The sequence below is a fragment of the Rhinatrema bivittatum genome, chromosome 12 (genome assembly GCF_901001135.1).
Source record: "Rhinatrema bivittatum chromosome 12, aRhiBiv1.1, whole genome shotgun sequence".
Taxonomy (NCBI): Eukaryota; Metazoa; Chordata; class Amphibia; order Gymnophiona; family Rhinatrematidae; genus Rhinatrema; species Rhinatrema bivittatum.
In genome coordinates this window covers 65,621,092-65,646,573 of record NC_042626.1, presented here as the reverse complement: position 1 = coordinate 65,646,573, position 25,482 = coordinate 65,621,092, and the positions used below count along the sequence as shown (strand labels likewise).

At 44.6% G+C, this 25,482-nt stretch overlaps 1 protein-coding gene across 7 annotated transcripts in view; it reads right to left on the bottom strand.

Annotated features, from left to right (window-relative positions):
* The window catches only part of ARHGAP27 (Rho GTPase activating protein 27), a 181,076-nt gene that overhangs the window by 41,938 nt on the left and 113,656 nt on the right, over positions 1–25,482 (bottom strand). The window contains exon 1 of one of the 7 annotated variants that reach the window (XM_029572481.1): positions 5,282–5,326. The exons of 5 other annotated variants lie outside the window; for them this stretch is intronic. The gene's annotated coding sequence lies outside the window, so the exon portion shown is untranslated. Of the gene's footprint in view, positions 1–5,087; positions 5,113–5,281; positions 5,327–25,482 lie in introns of those variants that run through there. One more of the 7 variants, XM_029572479.1, reaches the window with a different exon arrangement.

Here is a 25,482-nt window from a genome sequence, read left to right as displayed (position 1 = left end):
CAGGCAGAACTCACTTTTTAACCCAGGAAGGGAAGTGGAGGCATCCCTGACAGGCTATGGAGTAAGTGGCACAGGACACCACCACCTCTTAGCCAGATAAATACTGGTGACCTGCACCAGATAGCCAGATAAGTACTGACTTTTCTAGCATCTGCTTCCTGCTGCCAGATGGTTAAATCCATATTTATCCAGCTAAGCAGGGGCGATGGCTGCTGCTACTTACTTGGATAAGGTCAGTCATTACCCACTGAAGTGATGGCGGCTGCCAGCACTTACCCAGAATGTTCCGGACTCTTTTTTTTTTTACCTTTTTTTTTTTCTATTTTTCTCATAGCGCTGGAAATTTAACTTCAGCCCTGCCCCAGTTCTTAAGTTTCCAACGCTAAAAACAGTGCGCTGGCCAGATGCAGTCTCTCTGCCCTCATTTGCATGGGATTTCCATGCAAGGGCACCAAGCAGTACTCCCATTAAGGAATTGCACATTTTCTGCACGCAATACTCCGTGCTGCCTTGGCAGTAAGTTTTGCACACAGAAAATGCACGTTTTAGTGCAAGCTGAAAGTTGCACCTTTCTGTAGCGCCCTGTTAAAGCCTGATTTACTAAGGCTTTTCTCTCATGCTGGGCCTATGGGAAAAATGCTCAGTCAATGACGGCCTTGGATTGGGAGCCCTCTGGGGAGAGGGAACTTAACCTGCAGCCCCTGAATGTACAGTACCAATGAGCTAAATAAAATAAAACAAATATTGCTTTGGAAATGCTCAGGCAAGAAGCCTTCAACGCCTCTGTTCTTCGCAGGGCGTAACTTGCGTGGGATATATCTTTGTTACATACTTTCAAAGTAAACCTTGCACGTAGGACCCAGCGCTGGCCCCCTGGGACGCCTATCTCCAGTGCATATAAAAGAACCGTATGCGCAGAGTCAAGGTGCGAACTGAGCTTTACACACGGGGAGCCAAGGGCTATTTTACAACAGCAATCTACGCGATGAAGCTAACATTTTAGGCACATAAAATGACTTTGAAAAATCAGGTCCATAAAATGCAGCTCACCTGGAGTGCACATCACCCTGGGGAGCCCAGAAACTGTGATCCTCCCCCTCCCCCACTGTCATCTCTGTGGCCTCCTTCATGACCAAATGGAGTATGAAGGGGGGGAAAAAAAGGCATCGTCTGTCTAGCACTTTTCAAATTTGACTTTGTTGAAAATTAATTTTGCCCTTATCAGATGAAGGTCATAGGGAAAGTGGCAGGCTCAGGCTCCACCCTTCCTTTCCCCAGTTATCCTGCCTCCAAGTTGGACAGTGAAACAAACTGAACCGTGAGTTGAAAGGCATTTAAAACCCTCCCATCCCCCACCCCCATTACAGTGGCATTAATGGCTGGAGTCAAAAAGGTATTAGGCACTTGGACATCACTTAAGCTAGGTCTAGAACGGGTAAATGTGAATTGGTTATTTAGTCTTTCGGATAATAGAAGGACTAGGGGGCACTCCATGAAGTTAGCATGGGGCACATTTAAAACTAATCGGAGAAAGTTCTTTTTCACTCGACGCACAATTAAACTCTGGAATTTGTTACCAGAGGATGTGGGTAGTGCAGTTAGTATAGCTGTGTTTAAAAAAGGATTGGATAAGTTCTTGGAGGAGAAGTCCATTACCTGCTATTAAGTTCACTTAGAGAATAGCCACTGCCATTAGCAATGGTAACATGGAATAGACTTAGTTTTTGGGTACTTGCCAGGTTTTTATGGCCTGGATTGGCCTCTGTTGGAAACAGGATGCTGGGCTTGATGAACCCTTGGTCTGACCCAGTAAGGCATTTTCTTATGTTCTTAAGTGTTTTGATCAGTTGAGACAGTTGGTAAAAATACAGGCTGAAAAGATCCAGATGAATTCAGCCCAAACTAAATCTATATGAGAGGCCATCAAATTCGCTGAAGCTGACCGAGAGCTGGAGATTGGGTGTCGGGGGGAGAATTACACACTATGGAGGAGTGGCCTAGGGGTCAGAGCAGCAGGCTGCAAACAGGGAAGCAGCTGATGCTCTTTGTGACCTTGGGCAGGTCACTTCACTCTCTGTGGACACAGATATTCATTTAAAGTTGAATTTTCAAAGGGGTTCCATGCATACACACCATTTTATAACCTTTGTGCGTATTTTCTGTTTTGCATGGACATTTATCAGGGAAAAAAGGAGCAGTTGAGGGACTTTCTAGAGTGGAGTTCAGAAGTATGCGTGGTAGTCAATCAGATTTGTCTGACAGAACCTGTCCCTGGTGAATCCATGCTGCCTCTGGTCCTGCAATTCTTCCAACTGTAGATAGTTCACTCTCCTTTCCTTCAGCAGAGACTCCATTACTTTTCCCACCCCCGAGGTGAGGCTAACAGGCCTGTAGTTTCCAGCCTCCTCTCTGCTCCCACTCTTGTGAAGTAAGACCACCACCGCTCTTCTCCAGTCCTGCGGCACCACCCCCGTTTCCAGGGATCTATTGAACAGGTCATGCAGCGGAGCCGCCAGCACATCTCTGAGCTCCCTCAGTATCATGAGATGAACCTCATTAGGCCCCCATGGCCTTATCCACTTTCAGTTTCCCCAGCTCTTCCCATACGTTCTCTTCTGCAAATGGAGTTTCCTCTACTCCACCCCCTTCCATGTTCTTGTTAACAAGCTTTCAGGTCGATCCAGTAAAGTGTGCTCCGTCGGAGCGCACTGTCAGCCTGCTCTGGACGCGTGTTTTCCCTTACCCCTTATTCAGTAAGGGGAGGAAAACACGCGGCCCACCCGCGGCACCTAATAGCGCCCTCAACATGCAAATGCATGTTGATGGCCCTATTAGGTATTCCCGAGCGATCCAGTAAGTAAAATGTGCAGCCAAGCCGCACATTTTACTCTAAGAAATTAGCGCCGCCCAAAGGTCGGCGCTAATTTCTTCCGGCGCCAGGGAAGTGCACAGAAAAGCAGTAAAAACTGCTTTTCTGTGCACCCTCCGACTTAATATCATAGCGATATTAAGTCGGAGGTCCCCAAAAGTAAAAAAAAGTAAAAAAAAAAAAAAAAAAAAATTTTGAATTCGGCCCGCGGCTGTCGGGCCGAAAACCGGACGCTCAATTTTGCCGGCGTCCGGTTTCCGAGCCCGTGGCTGTCAGCGGGCTCGAGAACCGACGCCGGCAAAATTGAGCGTCGGCTGTCAAACTCGCTGACAGCCGCCGCTCCAGGCCAAAAGGAGGCGCTAGGGACGCGCTAGTGTCCCTAGCGCCTCCTTTTCCTTGTTTGCACCGCGTCGCCTAATTTAAATACTGGATCGCTCGCACCGGCGAGGGGCCGGTGCGCGCGCCGGGAGAGCGGGCGTTAGTCCGCTCTCCCACGGACTTTACTGGATCGGGCTGTGAGAAAGTTAGGCTCCCCGGCACTAAACTCTACTGGGGCAGGGCAATACCCACTGCATCTGAATTTATAACTCACCCGGAGCTAAGATTTCAAAAGCTGAGTAATCAAACCTATTAAATCTCCCCCCCCCCCCAAAAAATATCAAAATGTAAACCTTGTGATGGAACTTTGAGACATGGTGTGGAAATGTTAAAAAATTTGGTGCAGACGTGGGGCCAACATGATCCAAAATTGTTCCATAAGGTGAGATCTTCAGAAAATAATGCAGAACAGCCAGGTTTATTGGATGGCTCTAAAAAAAAAAAAAGCAGAAACGTCCTTTGCTTATCGTGGATCCGGAAAACCGGTTACTCTCTATTCTGCCTCAGCTGTCTACACAAAATCTGCTTCCTGAGGGCTGACACAGCGGAGTCACCACAAATTACTGGCACAACCAGAAACGAAGGCCCCAAGAATATAAACATGGACATCCCCCCCCCCCTTCCCCCTAGCTATAAGCAAGTGTATTTGCACCTCCACTACCCTGATCCCCAGCCTCCTCTTCTACCCATCCCCAATGCAGATTAAGGAGGCAGCACTGGCTTTTCATCGGCTGCTGTCCTACACTTGTATTTCAATCATTTTTCTGCCCCATAGAATGGGGGGTGGGGGGGCCCTCTCGCTGACCTCTAGCTATGGCCCTGCATCCCCCATACACCTTGCCCACACCACAAAAAGCACAAAAATTCTGACTCACTTTCCCGTCCCCAAACACTCACCAACCCTGACAGCTCTTCTGACTCAGAAAGAAACACAAGCCTTTGACACTACTTGCTACTCCCAAACACACCAACTCTGATGCCCTTTTCCACCCTCCAACCATGCCATCAGTGGCACCCCATTGTTAAAGTGTTGTTGAAATATATCTTGTGACAAGGTGGGGGTAACCTGCGTCTCAGAATGGGTCACAGCAGGGTAGGGAATACCTTTTGGGTGCGATCTCTACACTGAGATATTGCAGAAGGATGCTGCGCTTAGAGGTGCAGGAAGCTGGCAATTAGATGGTTAATGCCGAGTGCTGGTTTGATCATTTCCCTTACCTCTAACAGCTGGACAGGCTCAAACATATCATTAGGACATATATAAAACATTCCCTGCACTCCAGACAAGGCCAAAACATCTTATCTGGTGAGAATGTAGGAGAATAATTGAGTATGAAGTTGCTCTGATGGAATTTAAAGCAGGACTAACCCCCCATTGCCTAATTCAATGGTTTACAACCAGTGTGTCACCAAGAGGTGGAAGGCGTGTCACCAAAAATTTGACATAGCAGGCCTATGTTTTCTATAACAGCCACATGTGCTTGCTGCTTGAAGAGAGTACAGAGTAAGGAGCTGATACTTAAAATTCCTCATCACCGCTCCCCCCGTTGCTGTTTTCCCTCAAACGTGGCCATCACTGCCACCACCAGTCCAAGCCAGAAATGTTGCAGGCATGCTGTATCCTGCCGCACCTCCCCCTCCCCCACGTCTTGGAGTTTGTTTGTATGCTCGTTTATAATTTACTAGCCGTTAAGCCCGTAACAACGGGCTCGGTCCCTTTCCTTCCCACTCCCTCCCCCTCATTCTCCCTCCTCCTTCACTCTCTCTCCCTCCCTCCCTCTCTCTCTCACCTCCCTCTCTCTCACCTTCCCTCCCTCTCTCCTCCCTCCCTCTCTCTCACCTTCCCTCTCACCACCTTCTCCTCCCGCTCCTGCCGGCAGATCTCGGGGGGGGGTGTCACTCGCGCGCATGCGCGGCGCTGCTTCTCCTGCCGCTCCTGCCGGCAGATCTCGGGGGGGGGGGGGTGTTTGTCACTCGCGCACGGCGCTGCTGCTTTCCGCGTGCGCGCGGCGCTGCTTCTCCTGCCGCTCCTACCGGCAGATCTCGGGGGGGGGGGTGCCACTCGCGCGCGGTGCCGCTGCTTTCCGCGTGTGCGCAGCGCTGCTTCTCCTGCCGGCAGATCTCGGGGGGGGGGGGGGTGTCACTCGCGCGCGGCGCCTCTGCTCCTCCTCCCGCTCCTTCTTCGCGGCCGCCACCGCTCCTGCGGCCCCACCGCCATGTTTTTTGTTTCGGGCACGCACGGCTCTGACCAACGTGCTGGCCCGCACATGCGCGGTAGAGCTGCTCTCTACTGCGCATTTGCGGGCCGTCGGTCAGAGCCCATTTATAAGGTAGATGGTCTCTTATTCTGTATTAGATAAGTGTCCGTCTGCATTCTGCATGTTTGACAGAGGTGAGGGATTCTGCTATCTGGGATGTAGATTCTGTGTAGGAATCTAGAGTAGTCTGGCTTTTTGTTTTTCCATTAGTAAGTAAGTGTACTGTGTTCAGTATTTGCAGTCTTGCTTTTTCATAGGTAAGGTGGTTGCTGTTCACGTCCTGGGTGTTAGTGCTGTAGAATTTCTAAATGTCTTTTTTAGCAGGTTTTCATGTTATTAATAAAGTGGCTGGCAGGGAAGGGATTCTGAAGTACTGAGGGGATACCAGAATTTGAATATATTTTTTGGTATGGCGAGTTGGAAAGGGACATTTCCTAACTCTGCCTTGTATAAACTCCAGAAGAAGTCAGAACTTTCTGAGGTTGACAGTGAAATTCATGAGAGTTTGACTGTATCGAAAGACTGTGTGAGTCCTGCATGTCATCCCACATTTCTCACCGACGCAGTAAGCAAACATTACAATGTTTGTGAAAAAAAAATTAATATTTTATAAGCAGTTATTGAAATTAAAGAATATTTTAACTTTCTCCTGCATCATTTTCAAGAATAACATATCTAGGATTTCTTGTAGTATAGCTCTTAAATGAGGTGTGCCATGTGTCATTCACATGAATATCATCTGTCACTGGGTCTGACATGATGGCAAAAAAGGTTGAGAACCACTGGTCTAATTGGATATGTTAAAATGGGGATTGCCCAATACATCAGCTCCTGTTCCATTCACTCCTACAGTTGTCAGGATTTGTGGGTCACACATTGGAAGCTGGCGTGGGTGACAAGATACTGGTCTCACCTTCCCCTCCCTTTATCCCCAGCAATGGTCCTTTCTATTCCAATCTGAACACTGCTCCAGCAAAGAGAGCAAACAACTACCATGGCCGTCCCTGGGGGAGCGGGGATAATCAGGATGACCACCCTGGCCCCACACCGTGATCCTTCCCACTGGTAGGAGGACAACAGTAATTGTTCCCTGCATTTGCCTCCTCTTCTGCCAGCTTCAATCTGAAGGGGGGGAGGGGCAGGGAGCAGGAGGAGGGGGTTTCCACATATGCTTATCTGCCCCTAGGGTCAGCCCAGTACAGGTCTTGCACAGGCCAGGAGCTTCGGATATACCGTGGTAAGGTAGGAGTTAATAGGACAGGAAGTATTTGGCAGGCAAGTTGGTGACCTACATTCCCTTGCAGCTTAAGATCCCCACGGGACAAACTCCTGAGGAGACTTGGGCCCAGTTTGTCAGAGGAAGGTGGACTCCAGTCGGATTGGTGTTACTGCAGGTCAAACTTTGGTTGTTTTCCCAGGCTTTTACATCAGAGAGTATAGGGAGCTGTGGTGACTTTATTTTAGGAGGTGGCGCTTATATCTCTTTATGTGATCAGGATGGGTATTTAGTGACGTGGCCACGGGGAAAATATTCACTTGGACCCTGATATTCCAGAGACCCAGGTGCCTGGTATCTCGAACTTAAAAAAATCTGCCGGGCTCCGAGCAGCAAAATTCAGGAGCCTTAAAATCACAAGGCACTTAAATGCAGGTTCCTAAAATGGGGGGTGGGTCCAGGTCAGGGGAATGAATTTAAGCGGGTCCATACCTGGTCTTAGCTTAGACGCCTTAATTAGCAATCTTATGTATGTGCCTGTACAGAGCCATTTAGGGTGCTTTAAACACTGAATACAGTCTCCTAATTAAGGTGCCAAGCCCTCTTTGGACACCAGGTTTTTTGAGAATCAGTGAAAGCGCTGATTTAGCAGGAGTTTGAGTGCACGGCGTCAACAATGCATAGTTGGGGTTTTGTGTTTTTATAGGGCTGATCCGGGATTGGCGCTATATTCTGTTTGTAAGTGGGCCATTGGATGGCGTGGGTTATTGTAAAAGTTATAATTGTGCTGGCAGTATACTCAACTCGCTGCCAGCGGGTTGTAGCAGCGATACTCTAATGGAAATACAATGAAACGGAGTGCGAGGAAAATTCCCCAACGCTCCCCAGCAACCTGCAGGCAGAGGGCACAGCTCTACCTCCCGGGCGAGATTCAGAGCAGCCTGCAGAGCTCATTGCCCTGAAGGCTGTAACAGAGAAACGTAGCAGGAAAAAAAACAAACAAACAATGGGCTCATCCAGTCTGTCCACTTATTGCCGTCCACGCTTCAGAAGGTATCGGACAGAGCGTGACAGCTTGCAGGATATCAAGGAGCGTTTGCTTCTCCTGCATCTGGGTAGATGAGCATCAAGATCCCACACTTGATCCAACACCTGGCCCATTCCACCCGATGTCTTAGCACAAATCTTTGTAATCACCTGAAGAGCTACTAAATAGATAAATAAACAGTGAGGCTGTTTGCTGGACCCCCAGTCCCCTGGTTGGTTTCTGGGAAGTCCTGTGCCCTGCTGCGGCCCTAGCTCGTGCTTCCTTTAACTGCTGCTTCTTTTCTCATCAACGTTATAGACAATACCCGGTCACCCCTAAACTGCTGCCTCTGATCAGGGCCAGATTTAAGATTCTGGCACCTGTAAGCAGAAGACTGGGGGGGGGGGGGGGTCTTTTGCCCCCTGGAAACGAAAGAGCAGGAGGAGGAAATCCTAATTTGGGGGCGCCTTCAGTATTTGGCACTTAACCTATGCCGCCTGAGCCAAAATCAGCCCGTGGCACTGACTGTTTTATGGAAGAGCTGTAGCCTGCTGGTACCAGTCCGGCTTCTCCAGGACCTGCCGTGTCGCTAGCTTGTGTATTTTATCTGCCCCTTGCTTTCTCCTTATCACTTTGCTCTCAGCAGGATCCTGGCTGGTTATCGTTATCTGCTGGGAGCCACTCGACCACACCATGGCCTACAGTCAGGCTTCCTCCTCTACCTGCTCTGTCTCTTCACCTGCTCACCCCTCTCCCTTGTGCTTCTGCTCTCCAGGAAGTGAATGAAGGGCGGGTCGCTTGCAGCACCCCCATCCTCCCAACTCTTCTCTTACGCCTGTCTCAAGCATGCTTGAAGTGCCACAGTACTGGCTCTTCCAGGCATCTGCCACGCACTCAGTAAAGAAACCCTTTCTCACGTTTCCCCTGATCTGTCTTCCCTCCAGATTCATATCCTGACTCCTTGATCCTTTTCTATGGAAAATGTCCCCTTCCTATGGTTTACTGAAGCCTGTCAAATATTGCAACATTTCCTCTCTAGCCCCCTGACCCCTCTTTTCTCCAGCAAGTACATTTTGAAGTGTCTTAAGCCATTCATTGCAGGCCCTGAATAGTTTTTCTAGGCCTTCTTGGAACTGCTGCCATGTTTTTGATGTCCTCGAGAAGCCATGACCTCCAGCACTGAACCGTCCCCTTACTAGTGACCTATAAAAGACTAAAGCACCTCCTTTTTCCACGCATGCAACCGATAACACTCTCAGCTTTCTCTGGCTACCTTGGGGTCATGTGAAATATCGCAATTTGTTTTTGTCTGAGTGCGTTTTTTTTTTATTTAGTTCTCCTGAGAGTGACCTAGGTCATTCATGGAAGTGGCTGGTATGTGAGCAGAGGGGGAAATGATCTCCGTTGTATCATCGCTAAGTTTAAGTGAAGCTGTCCAGATTTCATTATCTTGCTGAAAGTTTGTAGGGAGGGCATTCCAGCATTATAGGGCAAACCAAAGTTTTTTTTTATCATCCTAGCACCATGTAAGAAAGCAAAGGCAAATAAACATCCTCCATATCTGCCTCACAATGCACAGTACTTCCTATTCTCTGCAGCTGGATTTGTAATCAAGCTTTTAGAGAGAGATCATATATCTCATATTTTGTAAAAGCTTGGAAAGATGTGCTCCAGAAGTCCCAAAAACATTCCTTGCTCTACTCAGACACGGCCTCCCTTTAATGTGTTATGTTCTACAGAGAATACGTAACATGGACCCCAGCACACATCTCCCTCTACAATCACAGAACCGAGACAAGTTTGTTTCTTAAAGTCAATCCAAGATGAAATCTAGACACATTGAGGCCAAGCCCTGTGGCTCACACCACAGCGAGGTTGTCTGTCACACAAGACCCGCAGGGATTAGATTTGTCAAGGAAGCAACGTGCTCAGTCCTGGGACTACTACTGGTGCAAATAATCGGTGCCACCTGAAGGAATGGCACCTCTTGTACATCACAGAGGAGGCTTCCCTCTATCCTGCCTGGCTGGCAAGAGCATCTGTATCACCCAGGCATGCTCTTTGGAGGAGGGGCGGGGGGTGGAGAGGTTAAAGAAAATATATGGGGAAAAAAGAAAATGTCTCCGTTTCACAATTTGTGGATGCATTTGTTATTTCTTGTGCACTGCAGCTCAGGTTGTGCCTTTTTAAATAGGGATGTTCAATTCCCCCCAGCTACAAATCACAATGCTGACATATGACAACAGCAAGTCTACCACCTTTTATCTGTTCAACTAGTGGAAGAACTTGCTGGAAATGATAGATCCCCCTACCTGCTCTGACATAATGCCCCTGGCCCTAGCCCCCACAAGAAAACAATCTTAAACCTTGCTCCCCGCTCCTCTGGAAAATAGAGGCTCCCCAAGTTTTGCTAGCTCCACACAAACGCTCTCTTCCATAAATGGTGTCACATCTAGCCCACTCCCATATGCATCATTTATTTATTTATTTATTTATTTTTGGTTTTTATATACCGGAAGTTCCTGTATACAATACATATCACTCCGGTTCACATTTAACAAAGATAACTATCGCTGGGGAGGCGGTTTACATGGAACATATCGAATATAATGAACGGATAATAATCAAAGTACAATCTATTATGAAACCACTAAGATCAACTTAGAAAACAACTTGAAACATATAACTGACGCAATATGAACATTATAATATTGCTGTAAGACAAGGCTGGATGTTTGCCAACCATCAGCGATCCTCCAAACTCTCTCTCAGTTAACTCCCAATGGAAGTATTTGTTTGGAATTTGGGCTTTTCCTTATCTCTCTGCACATTGTTCTGTCTCACAACTCTGCCTCTGATCTTCCTCCCTTCTCAGACAGTGAGGATTTAGTCTAAAAATTAAGAAGGGAGAGTTAGAGTGTATAGCACTGGTGGAAGGAGGATAACCAATGGGACACTATGATACCAAGGATGTATTAAATTGGTGGCACTATATGTTAAAGAGAGCATTGAGTCAAACAGGATAAAAGTTCCACAGGAAACAAAATGCAATATTGAATCTTTATGGATAGAAATTCCAGGTGAAAAGGGGAATAAAATAGCAGTGGGGGTGTATTACCATCCACCTGGCCAGAATGAATAGACAATGAAAAGAAATTCTAAAAGAAATTAGGAAGACTAACAAAATCAGTAGCACAGTAATAATGGGTGATTTCAATTACCCCATTATTGACTGGTGAATGTTACATCAGGGCATTCTAGAGAGGTAGAGTTCCTAGATGAAATAAATAACTGCTTCATGGAGCAGCTGGTACAAGAGCCAACAAGAGGGGAAACTATTTTAGATCTAGTCCTTAGGGGAACACAGGATTTGGTGTGAGAGTCACTTGATAATGGTGATCACAACATGATCAAATTTGACTTAACTGGAGGGAGTGCACTAAAAAAATCTATTGCGACAGCATTTAACTTTCAAAAAGGTGACTTTGATAAAATAAAGAAAATGATTAGGAAAAAAATGCAAAAGTTAAAGAGTTTAAATCAGGCATGGATGTTGATTTAAAAAAACCATCTTGGAAGCCCAGACCAGATATATTCCATGCATTAGAAAAGGTGGAAGGAAAACTAAATGACTACAGGCAAGGTTAAAAGGGGAGGTTATCCACACATGAAAAGAGATGCACAAAAATGAGTTCAGTCCATATATCAATAAATTTAATTTTAAGGAAACTTTTTTTTTTTTTAATATTTATTTCTTAGATACTTAATGCGGCAACTCCATTGCTCATCCTCTATAGATGATGATTATCAAACGGGTCCCCCGACACAGACCCCGTGTTTCGCCAAAAGGCTGCGTCGGGAGGGACAATTACAATCTATATTTCTACAACTAAAAAAAAATAAACAAATAAATAGGTCACAAATCTCAAGATTAAAGGACTGTAAACACAACAGGGCATACCGTAAAACATTACGCTGAAACATATCTTAGTTGTAATTTTGGATAGAACTTGGTATATCAATGAGGTTACACGTCAGTTACAGGACTTAAATTTTTATGCCCCCTTACCTAAGGACCCCACATCAGAACTACAGGATTTAATTTAAAAATCTATAGAACAAGCTTTGGAGTCACAACAGATCACTCCCCGGGAAGCGGCATTTTTGCAGGTTGATTTCCCTAAAATACCCACTTTTTACATCCTTTCCAAAATTCATAAGTCCCTACAAAATCCCCCGGGTCGCCCCACTGTATCTGGGATCGGATCGGTTTTGGAACCATTATCTCAATTTGTGAATTTGTTTTTGCAACCCTTTGTATGTAAAAGTCGTTCCTTAGTTAGAGATTTGAGTCACTTCATTTGTATCTTCCGTGATTTACCCCCTCCTTCCAGTTCTTGTTTCTTGGTGACTTTAGATATCACCTCTCTTTATGCCAATATTCCTCAAGAGGAGGCCCTAACGTTGGTTGATCGAGGATGCCCTCGATCATTGTTTAGGACCTGTCCGGACCTTCCACATCATTTTTACTCACACTTACACGATTAGCATTAACAAGAAACTCTTTTCAATTTCAATCTACATTCTATGGGCGCCACCATGGTGCCCAGTTTAGCGTGTTTATATATGTCAGTAGATTTGAGGAGGAGTTTGTTTATCCCTCATTTTGGTTTACCTTTATACACACTTGGCTTCGGTATATTGATGATATATTTTTAATCTGGACAGGAACTGATATTCAGTTCTTTTTGTTTTTGGACTGGCTCAACAATTGCAATAAACACCTGCAATTTAATTTTTGTATCAATTCTTTGAGAATCCCTTTTCTAAACATCATGGTCATTTCTGACTCAGGAGCTTTCTCAAAATCCATTTTTCGGAAGGAAATAGACCGTAACACTTTATTAAGTTTTGACAGTCATCACCCGTCCTTTTTGAGAACGAACATACCCGCGAATCAACTACTTAGACTCTGGCGGCTTTGCTCATCAAGATCTGATTTCCTTAATCAAGTTAAGCAGATGTTGGCTAGGTTCAGGGAGAAAGGATACCCTTGATGTGTTCTTCATAAGGCATTTAAACGTGCCCTTTATGCCAACTGGGATTTATTATTTACACCTCAAACCCATTCTTCTGATGGCTGTATTAATTGCATTTTGCTCTACTCCACTCATGCACAGGAATTAACATCGATTATTAAATGTCATTGGTCTATATTATCCTTGCACACATTTGACTGCCCTTTGAGATTTACTTTCTGTCGGGGTAGAAATCTTAGAGACTTATTAGTTCATTCCCAATTTGTTGAAGCTTCTTCTGATTCTTTACATTTTTTTGGTCACTCACCAATCATGTGGACATTGTTCCGTCTGTACCCATGTTTTACCCATGACAGTTTTTAAACACCCTGCTTCCCTTATACTTTACACACTCAATTTCTCTACTACATGTAATTCTAGGGGAGTGATCTACGTGATTATTTGCCCTTGTTCTAAACTATATGTAGGCAAAACCACTCGTCCGGTACGTTCACAAATTATTGAACATCGTTCCAGTATCAAAACTGGCCGGGAAACTGCTCCTTTGATCCCTCATTGGTTAGCTTGATCACATACTGAAGCAGACAAAGTTCTTTGTGATCGAGGTGTTACCTCCTCCTCCTCGGGGGTGGGGGTAACTTCTCTGAAATGTTAATCTGTAGAGAACAAAAATGGATCCACAGATTGGACTGCCTGTCCCCTAAAGGTTTAAACAATGAAACAGAATGGCATTATTTCATTTGATTTTTTCTGTGTGACATAGGTGACTCCTTCCTGCGATTGGCCTCATTCGCCGCATTGGTGTGTTCTTATTGGTCAGCGTTTTCGCATCAAAACCCTAGACCTTTAAATTTCTGTACCTGTCAGTACGGTTTGCGTTCCTTGCGACTTAAACTTGGACTCATACTAAGATATGTCTTGGCGTGATGTTTACGGTATGCCCTGTTTTGTTTACAGTCCTTTAATCTTGAGATTTGTGACCTATTTATTTATTTATTTTTAGTTGTGGAAATATACATTGTAATTGTCCCTCCCGATGCAGCCTTTTGGCGAAACATGGGGTTCATGTCAGGGGACCCGTTTGATAATCATCATCTATAGAGGATGAGCAATGGAGTTGCCGCATTAAGTATCTAAGAAATAAATATTTCAAAAACATTTTTTCCTTAAAATTAAATTTATTTATATATGGACTGGACTCATTTTTGTGCATCTCTTTTCATGTGTGGATGATTTTTTGGAGTGCACTCTCTCTTCTCCTGTTTGTCTTTTAAAAGGGGAGGTTAGACAGGCTATAATATCTAAAAACATATTTCAAGAAATGGAAAAGGGATCCGAATGAAGAAAACAGGAAAAAGCATAAGCACTGGCAAGTTAGATGCAAAGCATGGATAAGGAAGGCAAAGAGAATTTGAAAAGAAGCTTGCCATGGAAACATAAACCCATAAAAGCTTTTTCAGGTACCTTCGAGGTAAAAAGCCTGCGAGACCATTTTATTCTCCATTCCTTTCTTAATGAAAGGAATGGAGAATAAAACAGAGAAATTCAGAATGCCTCTGTATCACTCCATGGTACAACCTCATCTTGAGTACTGTGTGCAGTTCTGATCACAACAACTCAGAAAAGATATAGCAGAATTAGAAATGGTACAGAGAAGGGCAACCAAAATGATAAAGGGGATGGAACAATTCCCCTATGAGGAAAGGTTAAAGAGATTAGGACTCTTCAGCTTGGAGAAGAGACTGCTGAGGAGAGAATATGATAATGGTCTATTAAATAATGAGTGGAACGGAACAAGTAAATGTTAATTAGTTGTCTACTCTTTCGAAAAGTACAAAGACCAGAGGACAAACAATGAAGGTACTGGGTAATACATCTAAAACTAATAAGAGAAAATATTTTTTTTTACTCAATGCATAATTAAGCTCTGGAATTTGTTGCCAGAGGATGTAATGAAAGCTATTAGTGCAGCTGCGTTTAAAAAAAAGGTTTGGACAAGTTCCTGAAGGAAAAGTCCATTAACAATTATTAAGGTAGAGTTGAAGAAATCTGCTGCTTATTCTTAGGATAAGCAGCTTAGAATCTACCAACCCCTTGGGATCCTGCCAGGTACTTGTGACCTGGATTGGCCATGTTTGCAAACAGGATACTGACCCAGTATGGCAAGCCTTAAGTTCTTATGGATGCCCCGGGGCACTGCTAATTCTGATACGCCTAGTACTCTTCACCTCCCAGTTCCTCTCCGGCCAGGAAATAATAGAGCAGGTGGGTCTAGGACATGGGCTTTTTTATTCTGCTGTCTCTTCCAAGCTTACCTCCTCCCCTCAAGAAGAGAGATTTGGCATTAGGGAGCAGAGTGGCTTTTTTTTGCTCCCTGCTGTCTACCCTGGCCTCACCCCTCTTTTCCTGCTCCCCGTAGAAACCTGGAGGGAAGGTGCTGAAATAGTGGGTTTTCTTTGCTCTGTCCCTTCAAGCCTCTCTCCTCTGCACTGGTGTGGGTCAGGGAAGGGGGTGGGGAAGAGAGGGAGGGCCTGTGCCATATTCAGCACACCTGGGAGGCAGCGAATCTTAGACTGCCTTGTGCACTCCCCACACCCCCAGAATTTTGCTGTTCTAGGCACAGACCTAGTCTACCTATTGGGAAATCCAGGCCCATTCACAGACACATCTGAAAAACATCGTCACCTCTCAACGGAAAGGAGGCTCTAGAATGGGATGAGAGTGAAAGCGGTTAAACCCAGGTGTAATCTTAGGAAATCTCTCTTTATAGAGAGAGTGGTGGATGCATGGAATGGCCTCCAGTGGAAATAAAAACAGTATCTGAATTCAAGAACGCATGGGATAAATACAAGGGATCTCTGAGAGAGTTATAGGAATTGTAAAATTAAATTAGTTGGGTAGATGTGCAGACTAGATAGGCCATACAGTCTTTTTTTTTTTGCTGTCACATTTCTATCGCCATAAAGCGTGAATGCTCTTCATTCCCTGGATTACCAGAGCTGACACCTTCAGCTACAGGCCTTCTTTTCCAAATATTTGAATTCTGTCTTTCTCCCTGGTTTTAACAGGGCAGTCACATGGGCCTTAGTGTTCCACTGGCCTCAATGGTGAGGCCTGAAGCCTGGAAAGGGAAAAACTGCTTCCTTGAACACTAGGATATGGAGAGTGGCAGGGCTGACACAACCAGATGTACATACTGAGCACCAGCACAGGGCAGCTATGCTGGGACAGCAAGCATCCTTTGGTTTCTCCTGATGATTGGGCTCAGCAGTCAGAACTGGCTGTTGCTTATTTCCTGCCCCGGCAGCTGACTGATTTCACTCTCTTCAGGAGAACTAATCAAATGGGGAAGGCAGGAGATAGCACCCATGTGCTCAGCTTTCTGTTGTTGGAACACAGCAGGGGAGTGGGAGACTGGCTGACAGGACAGACATAAGAAGGGAGAAAGAGTGGCAAAGAGCAGGAAAGAGCGAAACTCGAGGAGGGCCAGAGTCAGCCCTAGGAGTGGATAAAATGGGCCCCTACAATTAGGGCCAGCCCTCTGTCTTCTGGATCTTCAAGTTATTGTGGTGGGTTAGGTCGGAAGAAGGAAAGTCTGTGGGGTACATCTGTACCATGGGTCTGAAAATTGGCCCTTAAATCACTTTTTTCAAGACTTCCCTAACAGTTTTCTCCAGGGCTGCCTGCGGTGTTGTCCTGGAGAATCCCTAGAGCTGGTAATCCTATACTCTTCCTCAGTACTCTCTATGCTGGAAGCTGCCTGTTTGTGGGGATAGCAAACAAACTTTGCCAAGTCATAATCTACAGCTGCATACCTGATCTTTTCTATAGCCAAACAGAAAAAAAATCCACAGCCTTCTCTGCAGCTAACTAATGGCCTGATTCAAGATTAGAAAACAGCTTCTATCCCCACACATCACACATGAACATGCAAGATTAATCTCGATCGATGCTTCTTGAGCTGAACAGTGAATTTGTTGTTCCTTTTTTTAGCTACAGAAATGCAGAGCGTGAAGCCTTAGATTATTGGATTACTGTTTTGCATGCCAAGGAGCACCTTTGGTTCCAGAGCTGGCTGGCAGGGGTCCAACACTATTGGAAGAGCACAAGGAACTTTGCAAAAACAAAGATAAGCTTCGATTCTTAACTCTGAAGTGAAATGCTGCCTGTGTGGAGCTTCAGGTTGTGGAAATTGTTTCTGCCAGATGCTCACTGTACCCGATTGCTCCCACTGGAAGCTGAGAATGTGAAACAAACTCAGTGCTGACTGGTACTTGAAGCTTAAGTCTTGTGTATTTCAACTTTCGGGGTCTGAAGTACTAAAGTATTTACCTTACAGACGCGGAGAGGAAACTCCTAGTGCCTTCGGTGTATGATCTGATTCCAGTGGAGATGCATAGGATTTCACTTCTTAAAACAGTATTTCAGTAGCTGGCCTGGAGGCATGGAATTCAGCAGCTTTGGACATCAGATATTCAAGGAAATAGTAAAACCGTGGTTGTTTCCTGATGGCTACTTTGGAGTGGAGGCTGTGCTTGGGGAATGACTCTCTATTGGGCTTGTATAATCTGACAGTGTTTGGGGCTGTCTGGTTTCTCAGGGGGGGTAAGATGGTCCTTTAGGGAAGCAATGACGATCTGGTAGTTTAATGGCAGTGGAAAGAGTATGGAAGTGAGCTTTGGTTTCCTTCATTATTATTTTTTTTTTAATTTATATTTATTGAATTTTTCTTACAAGTAGAAAAAAGGGATTACAATGCAACTTACAACAGTAAGGAACTTATAAGACCATACCCATCCCTACCCCCCCCCCCTCTATCCCATTTGAGGTTTCTTTCTTCTTCAGAAATACAAAGTCAAGTAGAGTAAACCAAAGTGTCTAGACGGATTGTTACTAGAATAGTCTTAAGATGTCAGAGCCAGGTGTCCATTAGAAAAGATTTGACGATCTCCCTCCGGATTGGTCTGTTGGAACTTGGTCCAAGGATCTCTATAGGTGCCTGTACGAGGAGTAAGATAAGCTATAAGGGCTGCCCAAGTTAACAAGGTCTGCCCCGATTTCTTTGGCATAGTTGGAGTGAGAAAAGCATGTTCCATGGAACATAACCATACTAGATTTTTAAACCAGGACTCGTAACTGGGGCTACCTGGGTTCAGCCAATTTTTTAAGATGGTTTGTTTACCCACTAAGCCGGCTTTGAGTATAAAAAGAGTTTCCAATTGGGATAGCCGCATATGGGTTGCCTCATCTACTCCGAAAAGCCAGAGGTTGGGGTTTGGGGCTAGTGTTCTCTTCAAAAAAGTGGAACATGCTCAACACACCCTCCTCCAAAAAAGGGAAATAGGCCCACAATCCCAAAAACAATGAAAAAAAATTGTTCTCCGGGCTTGCGCACTTAGGGCAATTGGGGGATTATGAAGTTTTCATTTGGTGGGCTCAGAGGGGTGTGATATAACTTTGCCAAAGAAATTTGTATTGTGTTTCTTGCATGAGAACATATTCTGATACAGTAGGTAAACTTTTAAAACAGTTTTGAAATTCCACAAATGTCAAATTAAAAAGGACCCATTTCTTCCAACTAATGTAAAGCATGGTTAGAAATTGAGGCTTAGCTAACTCCATCACCTCCCTGTAATAGTAAGATACATTGGCCTTGCCTTGTTTACTCACTTGTACAATATCTCTTAATTTTTGGGTTTCCGAGGTCTGTGTTAAAGTAGATTTTCTAGAGTTTATAAAGTGAGTAACTTGAATGTATGCAAAGAGATCCATTGCAGGTAGTGTGTAAGTTTGCTGTAATGTGGAAAAGGGAATTAAATTTCCTGTGGTCCTGTCCTGCATGTCAAAAATATAAGTAAGACCCTTTTGGTGCCAACGGGAAAATATTCTGTTCTCTCTACCGGGGGAGAATAAGTCGTGACCAGTTATGGTGATTAGAGGGGTTAATGGGTTTGAAATTTTTCCCAGCTTGCAAAACAATTGCCAGGCCTTCCTACATGTACGTAATAATTCCTGTGTTTTTATATGCGAAGGAACCAAATGTGTGGGAAGTTTCAACAAAGGATTAAGAGATGCTACTCCATACCATTCTAATAGGTAGGGGTATGGTGTTACGGAATTTAGGAAGAAAAGCCAATCCCGCACATGGCGAATGCTACAAGCTAAGTTGTATAGCATTAAATTTGGGCATCCCAGGCCTCCAGCTTCTTTTGGAGTTTTCAATATATGAAGTGGCAATCGTGCTCGTTTGCCCTGTCAGAAGAATGATCGAAGCACCCGATTAAGTGTATGGTGGTCCCCTTTAGAAATCCAAAGTGGGGCTAGTTGGAGAAGGTATAACCATTTAGGTAGTAAAATCATCTTAAATAGTTGTATACGGCCCATCAGTGATAATGGCAGAGGCTCCCATCTCTTCAGGGTAGTCAAGGGGGATTTTAGCAAAGGTTGTACATTTACCATGTAAAAAGCCTCCACTCGGGTGGGGATTTTCAAGCCTAAGTAATTTAGATGGTCCTTTGCCCACCTAAGGGGAAAACTATCCTGCCAGGTGCAGCACATGGTTCCAGTGACATCGAGAACTTCAGATTTATCACGGTTTATCCGGAGGCCTGCAAAGGACCCAAACTGGGTTTGGATGTCAAGTACCGCTGAGAGTGATAACTGGGGTTGTGTTAGGAAAACCAGAAGGTCATCTGCGAAGGCCGCGATTTTAAATATATAATTTGGTCCCCCAAAACCCTTCACTAGTCTGCATTCGTCAATTTTCCGTAAAAGTGGATCCAAGGAAAGTAGGTACAGTAATGGGGAGATCCTTCATTATTTTTATTTGTGAATTGTATCTGATGTACCGAGTAATAAAGAGCCCAAAAGAACCCCAATTAAATTGAATGCAAGCGACAAAACAATAGAGAACCAGAACCAAAATCATAACAATGGTCAGCAGAAAAGAACTTAAAGATGTCGGCAATGTGTTCCCACTGTATTATCCAAGGACCATCCGGACAGTTCAATCATCCACCTTTCTTAAAAATCCCAGTGAAAAAAACTTTTTTTTGAGCACCATTTGTTTGATTTCCAAGCTTGGGAACTCTCAATTTAGACTATTGGCCTTTTTGTTTTTACTTGCTAAAGTTTGTCAAAAGATTTTTTTTCACCTTTGTTAACATCTTTTCTGCTGGTCATTGTTTGATTTTGGTTTTCGTTCCCCTGTTTTTGTCATTTATACTCTTGTACACCACTTTGGGGGGGCTAGCGTCTAATAGAGTGGTATATTAATAATGAAGGAAATGAAACAAATGGCGCTCAGAAGCCTTAACCCTGACTTCAGTTCAGTTATTCTAAGGTCCATAATATTTATGAATCAATCAATTGTTTTATTAGCTACACATCTTTCAATCAAAGCCCAAAGCATGGTACAACACAAAATAATATAAAATCCTCATACCCCAATATGAACATAACACAATACAGTCATAAATAAACATAAAAAACAATGAACAAGAGATGGAGTAATATTATGACAACTAACAATGGAGATGATCCTTAAAAGGCTTGCTGGAATAGCCATATTTAAACTTCTTTCTTAAATACGGACAGATCTTTTATTAAACAAACCTCTCTTTGGCAAGCTATTCAGGCCAACACATGGAAAGGCCTTGGCCCTAGAACCTGACAACTGTAATACTAATATCGATTAAGTTATCTCCAAAGTGCATCATTCGAATGTCTGAGAGAGCGGCTGGGAATGTAATGATTCAAGCAAGAAGTCAATTACAAACGGGCCCCTGCCATTTAAAGATTTAAATACTAATGCACCACTTTAAAAATAATATGAAACAACTGGCAGCCAATGGAGGCATCTAAAAATTGGCATGAAATGTTCAAATGTATCTCCCCTTCTCAGGCAGCTGCAGTGAATGGTTAATCTAAAATTACACCCAAGCTGTTAACTTGGTTGCCTCCCTGCAAAGAAACTCCATCCAAAACAACAAAATAGCTTAAATTTGAAGTACCCAGCTTCCTCACCCACCAATTTCCTACCGTATGCAAACATTGGTTAAGTTCTAGGATAGCATTCCATTAGGGTGCTTTTAAAAGTTTTTTTTCTATGAAGCTATTACTACTGCACTGTGAATTTACACTATTAGACATAGAATTATTGAAGGTTGCTGACATGACAAAATATGCTGAAATGCTAACATTTAAGTTAAAAGTAAAAAAAAAAAAAGTTTAATCTTTAGTTTAATTCCTGCCTTTTGGGCCCAATTTACAAGAAGTCACTTGACTTACAAGAATCCCAGCTCATTAAGATATATATATATAAATAATAAAGTTATAATACCATCCTATTAAGAGGATGTTGTGTTAATGCTAACCAATTAGAAAAATGTTGGGAAAACAAGTCATCAGTTTACAAATTAGAGGTGTTACCCCTATATAGAGACTGGTATCTTGAATGATCTTTGAGAGAACTGATCCTGTTCCACCTGCATGGTGACCTGTTCTCTTCAAAAGATATATCTTATTATACTATTTGTTGTTTTGAACAAAAGGATTTTTTTTTCAGTCTTCAACAATTCATAGATTAGATCTCATGGCTATATAAAAGTTGTAAGTCATTGGTATAAAATTAAAAGCAGATTTTGTTAATCTGTAAAAGCTTTGCCAATGGAGACATTCAACAGGGTTGGAGACAAAACTGGGGTACTCTAAATTTTAAAATCACAGGATTCAGAAATATGTACTCCCAAAAATATCAGCTGGAATCTAGCTACCAAATATGAGTAAAACCAGTCCAAAACTACACCATCTATCCCAAAGTTCAACAAGCCATTTAACTAAATAGCATGATCAACTGTGTTGAACGCAGTGGAAAGGTCTAACAAAAGCAATCTCATTTCATTCTCATGGTCTAATTGTCATGAAGTGGGGGTAGAGCGCCCACAGGAGGCAGCTAATATGCCACAAGACTAGATCTTCTACCTGACTAGCTACTTCCTTCCCTCCTTGGGTTGAGCCTACAGATTCTGGAGGCCAGCAGATAGAAGTAAGAAAGGTTTTTGGCCAGGCTGAGGTCAAGGCAGGTGGAGAGTAAAGTAAAGTCAAGATACAGGTTGAGGTCAGGGAAATAAAAAAATCAGGCTAGGGGGAGAGAAACAACAGGACAGAGAGGAGAGGGCCAAGGCTAGAATAAGGAAGGGTACACACAAGAACAAGGCAGGAACACACTGAAGCAACGAGCACTAAAGAAAGAGCAGGCGGCTTGTTGTGAAGGCACTAGAAGGTGGCTTTGAGCTTCCCTTTATACTAGTCAGGATGTGATGTCACCTGTGGGTGTCACATGGATTTCAGCCATCAGGCCCTGCAAAAGGGCCCAAGAACCGCAGGAAGCTCGACCATGTTCCTTGGATGCCGGAGGGGCTTCCAGAGGTGAGGGATGTTACACTAATTCAGTGTATAGGTAATCAAAAACAATTAGAGGTGCTATTTCTGTGCTAAATCACCTCTCAAGTGATTCTCTGCCCTAAACTAGGCCCAGGAGGCACAGAGACCCAGAATTTCAATTATCTTTTTTTTTTAGGAAAGTATTAATGTATTAATCTTTTAGCAGACATAGTTCCTTGTTCCTGACACTAGTCCATTTATAGGTCATAGAGATACCATAAGTATTGCATAAGACTGTTACTCCCTGCAGGGTTGATGAGTGGAATGAGGCATGCAGCGAGCCTTGTACAATAAGTGCCCCAAGGAATAGAAGGAGTGCATGAGAATCCACCAGCACATGTGGAGAATGAAGCAATAGCATTTCAAGCCAAGAGAAAAATCTCTTTAAAGAGCTGGTCCAGAAAACATGGAAAAACAAGTGGCAAATGCCAAAATTCAGCAGGAAATACAAAGAATGACTTCAGCACCCAAAAGCCAACAGAATAATGGCTAAAGAGAGGTGAACTGACACCTACCAGAGAGGTTGAAAGTTGCAGCACAGGACAGCAGATTACGGACGGATAAGATGGCTCACAGCAAGTGTAGGGGGGAAAACCAAAAATAATAAAATGGACAAATGCAGAATGTTTCACATAACATTGTGTTTTTGAGGTGAGGAAAGGTTCACCGTGCAGCAAAATAGTCCAGTGCCGCAGCCCTGCACATGCTGATACTGTACCAGAATTACAAATGGGGGGGGGGGGGGGGGTGGGGAGAGGAGGGCATATCAGCCCTTCCAGCAATCTCATTGAGGAGGGGAGAGGGCTCGTGTGAGTGACTGGTGAACACCTGTTACAGATAATAAGTAACTTTGCTATCTCTGAGTCACCCAAGTGGGACCACCCCATAAAGAGGGAGAGAGATCAACTCAAAAAAAAGAAAAATATAGCCATCCTTCCAGTATTAAATCCCTGAAAACTAACGCCAGCACCATGAACAGCTACGTTGTTCACCAGAAAGTGGGAAATATTTTTCTTGAGAAAAACCCTTTTCTGTTGGGTTAAAAAGGTAAAAGAATAAAATAAAATAAATACATGGAAGATAATTTGAATTAAAACAATGTGCCCTAAGGGAATAAAGTCCGCTAGGGCAGAATGGACAGTCCAAATCTACCACAGCTCCAGGCACATTTAGCCAGCCTTGGAAATCTCAACGCATGTGGACATCCGGCAATGTCGTCTTTGTCTCGCCCTTCTGAAGTCAAACCTGTTTGGGCATAACAAAACGGAGATATAATCTGCTATCCAATCCAAAAAGGCACATTTTGTGACTACACTCCCAGACCTGCTGGGGTCAAAATAAACACAAAGTTGAGGGAACTTTCTCTGGGTTTTAGTTTGCTTCAAATAAAAAGCGACCGCTCTCTTACCGTGCAGAGAATAAGGAGCCTTTTCCATTCCAGGAAGATGCGGCCCAGGGAAAATGCTGGAAGGATGCCCGACTGATTGAAGGTGGAATCTGACACCACCTTAAAGCCTGACCTCGGGATGCATGTGGGGCGCTCTGTTTATTATGACAAAATAAGGTGCCCGAGTCGCTAGGGACTGGAGCTCGCCATCTCTGCAGACTTAAGTGACCACCACCAAAACATGCAACCTTCCAGGGCAGGGACGTCCAGAAGAGTCCATAGAAATGTGATGCAGAAAAAGACCAAATGGCCTATCCAGCCAAACTAATTCAGCTTACCATTCCTATCACTCCCTCAGAGATCCCGTGTTTATCCCATGCTTTCTTAAATTCAGATACTGTTTTTTGTCTCTACCACCTCCGCGGGAAGGCTGTTCCATGCATCCACCACCCCTCTTTGAAAAGAAATATTTCCTTAGAGCAGGGGTCGGGAGCCAGATATGGCTCTTTTGAGGGCTGCATCTGGCTCGCAGACAAGTGTCGCCATACTTCGCGGTTCCCCGCTGACCCAGCTGCTCCCCGGTCCTCCGCCGCCCGGGCTTAAAATGCTGTCAGCCCGGGCGGAACGCGGCAGGACAGCTGGAGTCAGCGGCACCGGCGTGCTCTCTTCTCCTCCCCTCCCCCTCGGCCCGGAAGAGGAAGTGGAGAGCATCGGGTGCCTGCGCGGGAAGAAGAGACCACACTAGCGTGGTCTCTTCTTCCGCGCAGGCACCCGATGCTCACCACTTCCTCTTCCGGGCCGCGGGGGGGAGGAGAAGAGAGCACGCCGACTGGAGTCATCCGGGTGCCTGCGCTGGAGTCATCGGGTGCCTGCGCGGGTCTTCCCGCGCAGGCACCCGATGCTCTCCACTTCCTCTTCCGGGCCGCGGGAAGAAGAGAGCACGCCGGTGCTCTCTTCTTCCCGCGGCCCGGAAGAGGAAGTGGAGAGCATCGGGTGCCTGCGCGGGAAGAAGACTGCAGCGCGGCTCGGAGGAAAATGAAAATCTTCAACCGCGGCCGATGGGACTCCGCCTTCGCCTCTGCGAGGGCTGAAAATGAAGGAGGTTAGCGTTGGGAGGTGGCTGCTGCTGCCGCGAGTTCCGGGGGGGGGGGGGGGAGAGAGAGAGTGAATGAATGAGCGAGCAAGCATGTGTGTTTGAGATCCTGTGTGTGTGAGTGAGAGATTGCATGTATGTGAATGATTGAGAGCCTGTATATGTGAAAGAGTATGTCTGTGATTGAGATCCTGCCTGTGAGAGAGAGAGCATGAATGTAAGTTTATGATTGGGAACCTGTATGTGTAAGTTTGTGATTGAAAACCTGTTTGTGTGGAAGAGTATGTGTGTATGATTGAGATCCTTTGTGTGTGAGAGAGATCATGTGTATGTATGATTAAGAGCCTGTGTGTATAAGTAAGAGAGAGATCATGTGTGTCTGTGTCTGATTGACAGCTGGTTTAGGTGATGGAGCATGTGAGTATGTGATTGAGAGCCTGTGTTTAAATGAGAGAGAGAGACCATGTGTGTCTGTGTGATTGAGAGCTGATTTAGGTGAGGGAGCATGTGAGTATGTGATTGAGAGCCTGTGTTTAAATGAGAGAGAGAGAGGACATGTTTGTAAGCATGTGAATGAGAGTCTGTGTGTGAGAGAAAAAGACAGCATGTATTTATGTGATTGAAAGCCTGTGTGTGTAAGCGTGAAAAGATAGACAGCATGTGTGTAAATGTGTAATTAAGAGCCTATATAAGTGAGAGAGAAAAAACATTTGTATATGTGAGTGACTGAGAGCATGTGTGTATAGGTGTGTCATTGAGAGCCAGTGTGAG